The sequence below is a fragment of the Corylus avellana genome, chromosome ca3, assembly GCF_901000735.1.
Source record: "Corylus avellana chromosome ca3, CavTom2PMs-1.0".
NCBI lineage: Eukaryota > Viridiplantae > Streptophyta > Magnoliopsida > Fagales > Betulaceae > Corylus > Corylus avellana.
In genome coordinates, this window is record NC_081543.1 from 11,889,204 (window position 1) to 11,901,214 (window position 12,011).

Here is a 12,011-nt window from a genome sequence, read left to right on the forward strand (position 1 = left end):
ACACCGCAATCCTTTTCCCACATTGGAAGCTGCTGTAACAGAACTTATTTCTAAAGAGACTCGACGGTCCACTATGCACTTGCAATCTCCAGATATGATTGTCGCTGCTACACCTCAGAGTGTTCCTAGATTTCCTTATAGACAATCCACACCACAGTCTTCCTCCATGAAGATAATTTGCAACTATTGCAAGCAGCCTGGTCACTCTATTGCTAATTGCTACAAGCTCTAAAATAGATGTTAGTCACGAGCTCCATTACAACAAACAACCGCAGTTGTTTCATTTGGTTCCTCTGCACTTGCATCTTACACTGAGAACCCATCTCAATCCTCTGCTTTCACTGCATCTGACGTTGAGGCATTAATCCATCAGGTTCTGTCTCGTTCCTCTACTGCCTTGTCCGTCATATCAGGTAAAAATTCATGGTTCATCGACTCTGCTTGCTGTAATCATATGACTTCTGACCTCACTTTATTTTCTCAAAAGTCTGCCATTTCTCCCAATCCTGTCATTTATACTGCTGATGGTTCTAGGTTACCTGTTAGTCACAGTGGGTATATTTCTTCACCTAATTTGTTTATTGATAACAGATATCTTGTTCCCCAATTGTCATTAAGGGGGTGTTTGGCAAATGCCAGCACGAACTTCAAAACCCAGGACACTGTAGATTGACCGAAGGCCCCCACCTGCTGCGCTTGTTGTGTTGGAGAACCAATGGGGTAAATGACAAATAAGGCCATATATTAGAAAAATAGAAAACCAACGACTCTTCACGCTCCCTCATCCCCAAGGTCTGAGTTCCCTCTCACTGGCACTGTTCATCGTCCCCAAGCTCCCTCAAAACTCCCCTCTTCCGCAATTCGTCGTTTCATCCTCTCCCTCCTCCCTCATTTGTTTTTCCACACAAACGAACTCTGAGCTCCCTCATCCCCAAGGTCTGAGCTCCCTTTCGGAGGCACTGTTCCTCGTCCCCAATCTAATTTTCCCTTCTTCCGCAAATCGTCATTTCTTCCTCTCCACAGCTTAAAGGCCAGTTATGCCGATGGACAGCTCCATACAGTCACTCCGGACATCTCCCCGATCAATATCAAAAATCAAGGTTTGCTTAATTTTTCAGAGAGATCGAATCAGCTAGTGATTTTGAAATATTTTTTTGGGGTTTTCTGCTCTTTTCTGTTCTTCGTGTTAAATAAAAGACAATTAAAATTATAAAAAACAAGGCCACCCCTTTTCGAAAATGGGGTGGCCGGAGCACCCCATTTTGGGTACTGGAATCGGCATACTTTATTAAAAGTTATAATAATGCCACTACATTCAAGAGAGCCCCCAATATATGTCATTCACATTATCATATAGTCAATACTTAAATGACAAGCAAAACACTGAGGGTTTGGCGTGCATGTTCTACGAACATAATATAATATGGTGACAAATACATCTATCTTACATAGGACCCAGCCTATGCACATAATGCATGGAATAGACAAGTGATCAAATCTCACACGTAAGAGCCCAAAAAATGATTCAATTAGTAACTTTATAGGTGGGGTTTCACCAAATTCTAAACCAAGTCCACTCCTCCAATTTCTAGCCAAAAACAGATCCGAAAATCAGAAATTCCAGAATATAAAAACATCCAAACAATTCAACCAATGGATATGATACAAGTGATCAAAGCAACACATAAGAGCCTAAAAAACGATCCAATTAGTAACTTTATAGGTGGGGTTTCACCAAATTCTAAACCAAGTCCACTCCTCCAATTTCTAGCCAAAAACAGATCCGAAAATCAGAAATTCCAGAATATAAAAACATCCAAACAATTCAACCAATGGATATGATACAAGTGATCAAAGCAACACATAAGAGCCTAAAAAACGATCCAATTAGTAACTTTATAGGTGGGGTTTCACCAAATTCTAAACCAAGTCCACTCCTCCAATTTCTAGCCAAAAACAGATCCGAAAATCAGAAATTCCAGAATATAAAAACATCCAAACAATTCAACCAATGGATATGATACAAGTGATCAAAGCAACACATAAGAGCCTAAAAAACGATCCAATTAGTAACTTTATAGGTGGGGTTTCACCAAATTCTAAACCAAGTCCACTCCTCCAATTTCTAGCCAAAAACAGATCCGAAAATCAGAAATTCCAGAATATAAAAACATCCAAACGATTCAACCAATGCCTATGATACAAATGATCAAAGCAACACATAAGAGCCTAAAAAACGATCCAATTAGTAACTTTATAGGTGGGGTTTCACCAAATTCTAAACCAAATCCACTCCTCCAATTTCTAGCCAAAAACAGATCCGAAAATCAGAAATTTCAGAATATAAAAACATCCAAAACGGTTCAACAAATGCCTATGATACAAGTGATCAAAGCAGCACATAAGAGCCTAAAAAACGATTCGATTAGTAACTTTATACGTGGGGTTTCACCAAATTCTAAACCAAGTCCACTCATCCAATTTCTAGCCACAAACTGATCCAAAAATCAAAAATTTCAGAATATAAAAACATCCAAAATGAGTCAACCAATGCCTATGGTCCAAGCAATTTTGTGCAGCACACGATACACAAACCACACAAGGGGCAAACACAAGCTTGAAAAAACAAAGGAAGTTTAACAAACTCACCTTGGTCGTCGATCTGGTCCGGAGATGTCTCTGTGCGTGTCTCGAACTGTCCTGAGGCATATCAGAAAATAGACTGTAGTGTCCCAGAATTTTCAAAGCTATTTAAATAGATTATTTTGATAATGATGTTATTTCAATATCCATTGTAGCTAAGGATTTTAATTCTTGGGAAATTTATGAGAGTGGTAATTAGAGAATGGTAATTGGTGAAATAATAGGATAGTAAATGGTAGGTATAAGGATGGTAGAATAAGAAGGTAGAATAGTATAGGTAGAATAGTATAGGGTTGGTAGAATAGTATAGGGTTGGTAGAATAGTATAGGGTTGGTGAAATAGTATAGGGTTGGTGAAATAGTATAGGGTTGGTGAAATAGTAAAATGAGGGTATAATTGTAAATTGAAGGTAGAATAGTATTTGATTTTCTCCTATAAATAGAGCTCTTCTCCTTCAGAATTTTCACCACTCATCTCCTCTCCCATCTCTTGCATATATTCTTCCTTCTTCCGCTTTTTACTCGGTCTTTCTTCTTTCTAAGAGGGTTTACTCAGAACAGAGAGAGAAAGGGCGAGACCAAGCGCTACAAGAAAGAAAGAACACAAGAGAAACCGAGAGTGAGATGGGAAATTTAAGACAGAGAGCTGAAGACGAAGAAAGAGAGTTTAGGCGAGAGAGAGAGAGAGAGAGAGAGAGAGAGAGAGAAAGTCAATGAAGGGATTGTTATGGGTATGGACCAACTGCAGCAGAACGGGTTTCAAGTAATTACCTTTGATGATCCATTCATGTAATCCACTGTAAGTATTCTTACTTACTGAGTATGATATTGATATCCAATAATACGGATTTTTGTGGTTTTATAACTTGTCTAGCATTTTGCTATATATATGATTCAACAATGATTTATATTGTCGAAAATCAATTGACTCACTACTTCACAGTTTTTTTGTAGTGCTTGCAGGAATGGAAAAATCAAGGTAATTATGCAGTTGTGATTAGAGATTCATATTGAGATGTACAGAGATTCCAAGTTGGTTAAGTTTTGTCTAGAGTTTAGACTGTTGGATAGATTTGTATAAATGCCTTGTACGACATAGCTTTGGGTATTTTTGTATAAAGAAAAGTATTTTAACAGTATTTTTTTGTATTGATAATTACAGTTTTTCCGCTATATGAGATTATTTCAGCGTAACATTCGTGTTTATCTACAAGATAAAAGAAGAGAAATATCGGGATGTTACAAAATGGTATCAGAGCCACCTAGTAACGCCAGGTCATGTGGTATTGAAGCACTGCATGACGTGGACCTGACGAGGACGTCAGGAGTTTAAGAGGGGGAGTTTGTAACACCCCGGTCCCATATTGGGAAGATGAGAAGAAGCCCACATTGAGTGGGTAGTTTATAGAGATAGTCATGGGTGCTAAGTCCCACATTGCCTAGTTACTAGGTGAAACTGGGCTTTATAATGAATTCTAGGGAAGCTCCAAATTGACTAGTCCTTTTGGGGTAATAGCGCAGATGTGGCTAGCGCTTTTCCCTGGGATGTTACAAATGGTATCAAAACATTACCCAGCCTGAGATGGTGGGAGTGTGCACAAGCCTATGAGGGTCGCTAGTGGACACACGTTGGTGATGCCAAAAGTGGGTTATATTATAATGGTGTCAGATAAGACACAATGAAATGTATAAGGGCCAAAAGTTAAGGGCCGAGAATGAAGAAATTTCCTGAGGATTGCCAACGGTGACACTGGTGCCCAAGAAGAGTGCTTGTAGAGTCTCACATCGCCTGGGTATGGAATATGTTATGATATTTATTTATGAACAGATTGAATTTAAAAATTTTTATAGTAACTTGAGTAAGTTATGGTTCAAGTATGATTTGTTTTTAATTTGGGTTGCTCAATTTGAAGATAGGTGGTAATTTATGGGCTTTAATTTCGAGGACGAAATTCTAATAAGGAGGGAAGATTGTAGTGTCCCAGAATTTTCAAAGCTATTTAAATAGATTATTTTGATAATGATGTTATTTTAATATCCATTGTAGCTAAGAATTTTAATTCTTGGGAAATTTATGAGAGTGGTAATTAGAGAATGGTAATTGGTGAAATAATAGGATAGTAAATGGCAGGTATAAGGATGGTAGAATAAGAAGGTAGAATAGTATAGGTAGAATAGTATAGGGTTGGTAGAATAGTATAGGGTTGGTAGAATAGTATAGGGTTGGTGAAATAGTATAGGGTTGGTGAAATAGTAAAATGAGGGTATAATTGTAAATTGAAGGTAGAATAGTATTTGATTTTCTCCTATAAATAGAGCTCTTCTCCTTCACAATTTTCACCACTCATCTCCTCTCCCATCTCTTGCATATATTCTTCCTTCTTCCGCTTTTTACTCGGTCTTTCTTCTTTCTAAGAGTGTTTACTCAGAACAGAGAGAGAAAGGGCGAGACCAAGCGCTACAAGAAAGAAAGAACACAAGAGAAACCGAGAGGGAGATGGGAAATTTAAGACAGAGAGCTGAAGAGGAAGAAAGAGAGTTTAGGCGAGAGAGAGAGAGAGAGAGAGAGAGAGAGAGAGAAAGACAGTGAAGGGATTGTTATGGGTATGGACCAACTGCAGCAGAACTGGTTTCAAGTAATTACCTTTGATGATCCATTCATGTAATCCACTGTAAGTATTCTTACTTACTGAGTATGATATTGATATCCAATAATACGGATTTTTGTGGTTTTATAACTTGTCTAGCATTTTGCTATATATGATTCAACAATGATTTATATTGTCGGAAATCAATTGACTCACTACTTCACAGTTTTTTTGTAGTGCTTGCAGAAATGGAAAATCAAGGTAATTATGCAGTTGTGATTAGAGATTCATATTGAGATGTACAGAGATTCCAAGTTGGTTAAGTTTTGTCTAGAGTTTAGACTGTCGGATAGATTTGTATAAATGCCTTGTACGACATAGCTTTGGGTATTTTTGTATAAAGAAAAGTATTTTAACAGTATTTTTTTGTATTGATAATTACAGTTTTTTCGCTATATGAGATTATTTCAGCGTAACATTCGTGTTTATCTACAAGATAAAAGAAGAGAAATATCGGGATGTTACATAGACCCAGTCGGTTTTTTCAGCACGAAGAGTACAACCAACTGGAGTGCGAAGAACAGAGAACAGAGGATTTACTCACCGGCGGCGCACAGGTTCAGATACGGAACCCAGTCACCAAGCCGATGAAGGTGCGGCTGATTCCCTTCCCCCCTGTTGATCCTCCTATATAAACGATTCACAGAGAATGGGGGAAAGAGAAAGAGAATGGCGGAAAGAGGAAGGAGATGGAAGGAGGAGGAAGGGGTGGGTGTTGCTGGGGAAGATGAAGCTTCTCGCTGTGCTGTGAGATGGGGGGGGAAAAAATTTGGGTATATTTTTTGTGAAGGGGTGAGTGTTGCTGGTATTGGGGAAACTGCACGCTGTGTTGTGAGTTGGGGGGGAGAAATTTCAGCAAGCTTTTCGTGTGGGTGTTCAAGAGGGACAAGATAGTCATTGACTAGCATAAGAAAGGGGTAAAATAGTCAGAGTGCAGCTTGCAGTTTGACTGCTTTTATCAATTGTCTTCGGCGCCGAGTTGAAGCTACAGTGCCGTGGAAAAGGCAACAGCACAAGGGGGGTTAACAAACAACCCCTAAATCTTCTTTTAGCTGGCTAACTTTGTGAACTAGGTTTGGAGTTTACATTTTCTAATAGGGGTGTTGATGTGCAGATCCACAGATGGGTCAACTAATTGGGACCGGCCGTAAGATTGGACATCTTTTTGAGCTTTCCTTCCTGCAAACTCCTACTCACTTAGCAACTGCTGTCACAACACTTACTGTCTCTTCCAACTTATGGCATTCACGTTTGGGTCATGCCTCTCTACCACGTGTTCAACTTCTTGCATCTCAAGGTTATATAGGATCAGTAGATGTAAAATCTTTTGATTGTGTTTCATGTCATTTTGGAAAACAAACACATTTACCTTTTAATAAAAGTGAGTCTTCATCTTCTGCACCATTTGATTTGGTTCATTTTGATATTTGGGGCCTTGACCCTGTTCCCACTAAGGGGGAGATCTCGCTATTTTGTTATTTTTCTTGATGATTATTTTCGTTATACTTGGATATATTTATTAGAGCATCGCTCTAAACTCACTCAAGTTTATCAAAATTTTCATCAAATGGTACAAACCCAATTTTCTCGTACCATCAAAATTTTTCGTTCAGATAATGCTATGGAGTATAATGAGAAATCTTTTCAAAAATTTTTAAAACAAAATGGAACCCACTCTCATCATTTTTGTCCTTACACTTCTCAACAAAATTGGCGTGCAGAACGTAATTATCATCACATCTTAGACAATGTAAGAGCTCTTCTCATTTCTGCCTCACTTCCTGAACGCTTTTGGGGTGAGGCTGCTCTCACTGCTATTTACATATGATTAATCGTGTGCCTTCCCCGACTATTTACAGCCAAACTCCTTATGAGCGCTTGTATGGTAGCACACCTAACTATTCTTTGTTTCGCGCATTTGGTTGTATTTGTTTTGTCACTCTTCCTCCACATGAGCGTACCAAACTTGAACCCCGTTCTCGCTTGTGTTGCTTCCTTGGATATGGCATCACTCAAAAAGGTTATCGTTGCTATGACCCCATTGCCCGACAACTTTTGATCTCACGCCATGTGGAGTTCTGGGAACATAAAATGTTCACTAGTGAAATGCATTTTCCGCATATTCTCCTGTCTTCATTGACCCCTCTATTGTCTTATTTCTTGGATCATCTGCAGATAACTCAAGCTCATTGGATGAACCTTCTACGGCTGGTTCTAATTTGCTTGATTCGACTACGGATCCTCCTGCTGCATCACTCACTCCTGAGCCTTCTCATGAACCTTGTCGCTCCAATAGGGTAAGAGCACCACCTGCCCATCTCCATGATTATCATTGTTTTTCTGTTCTTGCTACTCTTCACGAACCTCACTCTTATCGTGAGGCTAGTGCTGACCCTCTTTGGTAGAAAGCTATGTGTGATAAACTAGATGCCCTTTCTAAAACCCATACATGGGACTTGGTGGATTTGCCTCCTGAGAAATTTGTAGTGGGATGTAAGTGGGTTTATAAAATTAAAACTCGTGCAAATGGATCTGTGGAACGCTATAAGGCTCGTCTTGTTGCAAAAGGATTTGCTCAGGAGTATAGTATTGACTATGAGGAGACTTTTGCTCATGTTGCTAGACTGACCTCTGTTAGATCCTTACTTGCAGTTGCTGCTGTTTGTTATTGACAGTTATTTCAGATGGATGTTAAAAATGCATTCCTCAATGGTGATTTTACAGAAAAAGTCTATATGCACCTTCCACCTGGCTATCATCATCCGCCACACAAAGTTTGCAGACTTCGTCGAGCACTTTATGGTCTCAAGCAGGCTCTTTGTGCTTGGTTTGCCAAGTTCAGTTCTGTGGTTGCTGAACAAGGCTTTGTTTCTAGTTCTTATGACTCAGCTCTCTTTTTTCAGACTACTAATAATGGTACTATCATTATCCTTCTTTATGTAGATGATATGATTATTACTGGTAATGACATTTCTGGCATCGGTGCTCTTCAATCCTTCCTTAGCCAAAATTTTGAAATGAAGGACTTGAGGACACTCAGCTATTTCCTTGGTCTTGAGGTTACCTCGAGTAATGATGGTTATTATCTCTCTCAAGCCAAATATGCATCTGATCTACTTTCCCGAGCAGGCCTGACAGATAGTAAAACAGCGAGCAACCTCCTTGAGACCAATGTCAAACTTCTAGCCACGGATGGTGAGCCTTTATCAGATGCTACTCTCTACAGACAACTAGTAGGTAGTCTCATTTATCTTATTGTTACATGACCTGATATTGCCTATGTTGTTCATTTGGTGAGTCAATTTATGAGTGCACCTCGATCTACTCATTATGCCGCTGTTCTTCGCATTTTGCGCTACGTCAAGGGCACTATGTTTCATGGTATTCAGTTCTCTTCTCATTCATCTCTTGAGCTCCGAGCCTACTCTAATGTTGATTGGATTGGTGATCCTATTGATCGTCGCTCTACCATTAGATATTGTTTCTTACTTGGAACTTCTTTAATTTCATGGAGCAGTAAGAAACAATCTGTTGTTGCTCGATCTAGTACTGAAGTTGAGTATCGTGCTCTTGCTAACACTACATCTGAACTTCTCTGGTTACGATGGCTTTTGTCTGACATGGGCGTTTCTCAGTCCACTAGTTCTCCTATTTATTATGACAATCGGAGTGTCATACAGATTGCTCATAATGGTTTTTTCCATGAGTGCACAAAACATATCGAGATTGATTGTCATTTCATCCGCCATCATCTTTAGCATGGTCTTTTACATCTTCATTCTGTCACCTCTGCAGATCAATTGGCTGACATCTTTACCAAATCTCATCCACCGGGACGACTCAATGATCTTATCTCCAAACTCAAGTTGGCTTTGCCCCCTATAGTTTGAGGGGGGATGTTAGAATATTATATTTCCGTAATATTATATTCTCCTAATATTCTCAATATATTACGAAAACATTTGATACCGTGTTCATTATTGTAAATATGCTGATTTTATATGATTTTGTAATTATTGTATTTCCTTTCTTTTAGGGCCTCATTCAACTATAAATAGGTTATTCTATTGTACAATGGAATACACATAAAAAATACAAATTTCTTCTCTACAATTATCTTTCTGTTGTCTTTTTCTACACATCTTTGTTTAATGAATTGAAGTATTTACAAAAAAAGAAAAAAAAAAAAAAGAAATGATAAAGAAGAAGAAGTCCACACGTCAATGACTACAAAAAATCATTTTCTCATAGAGTAATTAATATATATATATATTAGAATTGTCCAATTAGGTCTATTATGTAATCAACAATATATTGTTTCTCTATTTAAAGAGGAATTATCAATAACATGAGTTGCTTATTGTTTTAGAATACAGTTTACTGTGTTTTGGAGGTCAAGACTCTCTCGAAGTAGTCATTGGAGATCACGGCTCTCTCGAAATAGCCTATTTTTCTTTTCCTATACTTTGTTATTAGTTGCTTCACATCATAGAGAAATAGGATCAAGCTCACGTCTTGGTTTTAGTCGACGCCGCAATACTATCTAGCGTAATTAATGCAGGGCTAAGAAAACATCTTCTTTGACCATTTTGCTAAATCGCTAGTATATCCTTCCAAAAAATTTCGGAAGAGGTTTCATATTCACAATGAACTTTTTATCCGCATTCACAAAACAATAGTAGCTCATGAAACATATTTTGTCCAAGAAAGAGATATTGATGCTATAGAAAATGATTACCACAACACAAAATCGGAAACGTGCTAGAGAAAAGAGGAGGGATAGAGGAGGTGAGGCAGGGTTGTTGGAGGAGCAGGGAGTGGTGGTGGTGGAACGAGATTGGTGAGTTCTGAGGTGAACCTCCTCCTCCCTGGAACTCGCACGGAGGAAAGTGTGGCACTCTCACGACGGAGGAGAGCTCACAAGGGAGCCAGCTAGGGAGAAAAAGATACAGTAGGATCTATCCAGACTTCAGCAACTATCCTTAAAGAAAGAACACTTTGACAATTCATTCACAATATCAGATTTAAGAACTGCAAGAACATGATGGTCTCGAGGCAATAATTTAATTTGACAATATATATGTAAAATTAAATTTCTAACCAAAGTTTTGTGGTTGAGAAAGATTGCGTAGTAAATAGATCGAAAAGATGTCGACCCATATCTAACCAAAGCTGACAAACAATGTCCATAAAACAGTGACCTCTCATGTCGGCCTAAGTTGTTAATCATTCATATAATTAAAATTAGCTATTTCATCCATCCTAAAGTCACTTACATCCCAATCAGTTCACATTCTGTACATAATTGATAATTAGTCACATGATTCTCGCCCTTAAATGTATTGATTAAGTCAACATATATATCAGCTAATTAACAACTTAATCCTTGATCAGCCGCAGCCGGTTATGTAGAAGTTGTTTGGGCTCACAACAGACCATATGGGGACATATATAGCTAGGCTAGGCAAATATTATGACTTACGTACCAAATCAAGAAGTTAGGTCTCGTTTGGTATGCGGAATGACTATTCTATTACGAGAAAGAATAAGTATTACTAAGAATGAAAGAAAGTGGAATGGAGTAGCTATAATCCTATTCTTTTATTTGGTAACAACACGTTTGCTCTCATTGAAATTGTACCAAAATGACTAAAATGCCCAAGTATATATATTAAATTAACTGGAAAAATTGCTTTGAACATGTTTTATATCTTTATTTTTGGTGTTCTTTCTTTGGATTTATTAGCAGAGCCTGTGCGAATGGACGTGAGGGACGATGTTCATCTACGTTAAAAAACAATACATTTTAGTGTAGATTTGAGTTCTTCTAGTTTCAATTTTAGCCTAGAAATTAAATTGGTTATTATTTGAATGTATTAGTTCAATTGGTTCTTGAAGGATTTGTTTTGTTTTCTATGTATTATAAATTCAAAATAATTTATTTTCCAGGTTTTTTGTTTTTAGGTTTGTATATAATAATAAAAAATTAATAATGGATTTGTTTTTTTTTTTTTGGAAAACCCATCCATTTCCTCAAGGAATATCTATTCATCTCCTTTGTATTCCGCTTTGTAGGGGAATAGTTATTCCAAAGAAAAGTGAACAACCAAACAAAAGATTTGATATTCCATGAGAATATTCATTCTATTACAGGAGTCTATTTCGTTTCATACACCAAACGGGCCTTTAATATATCATCACATTATTAAATAGGGATAAATGCAAAATTGGTCATTGTGGTTGGCCTAAATTACAAATCACTCCCAGTGGTATAAAAAATAATTTATAGGTTCCTGTAGTTGTTCTAAATTACAAATCACTCTATGTAGTATAAAAAATAATTTATAGGTCCTCAGAGTAGGCCAAAATAACAGTTTAGTCCCTTAAATCAATTTACATGTTCTAAAGACAGATGCCAATTTAATAAAAAGAGTAACTCAATTTTCTTCAACTTAATTTGAAGGAAAACTTTGTCACAATTTATTAACTTAAATGTTGTTTTTATTTATTTTTCAATGGTTAAAAGATGTGACCGTCAAATTCTCGCAAAATGCTTCCAAATTGTAGCAATGAAGATGAAATGAGAGAGGGTTGCACACGGAATAAAATTTTGGAGATATAAGAGATTATGTTAAATTATTGTAGTAGTATGACTTGGAGTGAGAGTTAATGTGTAATCTTAGCTAGTGGCCTAAAATGATGTGAAAAATTCTAGTTGTC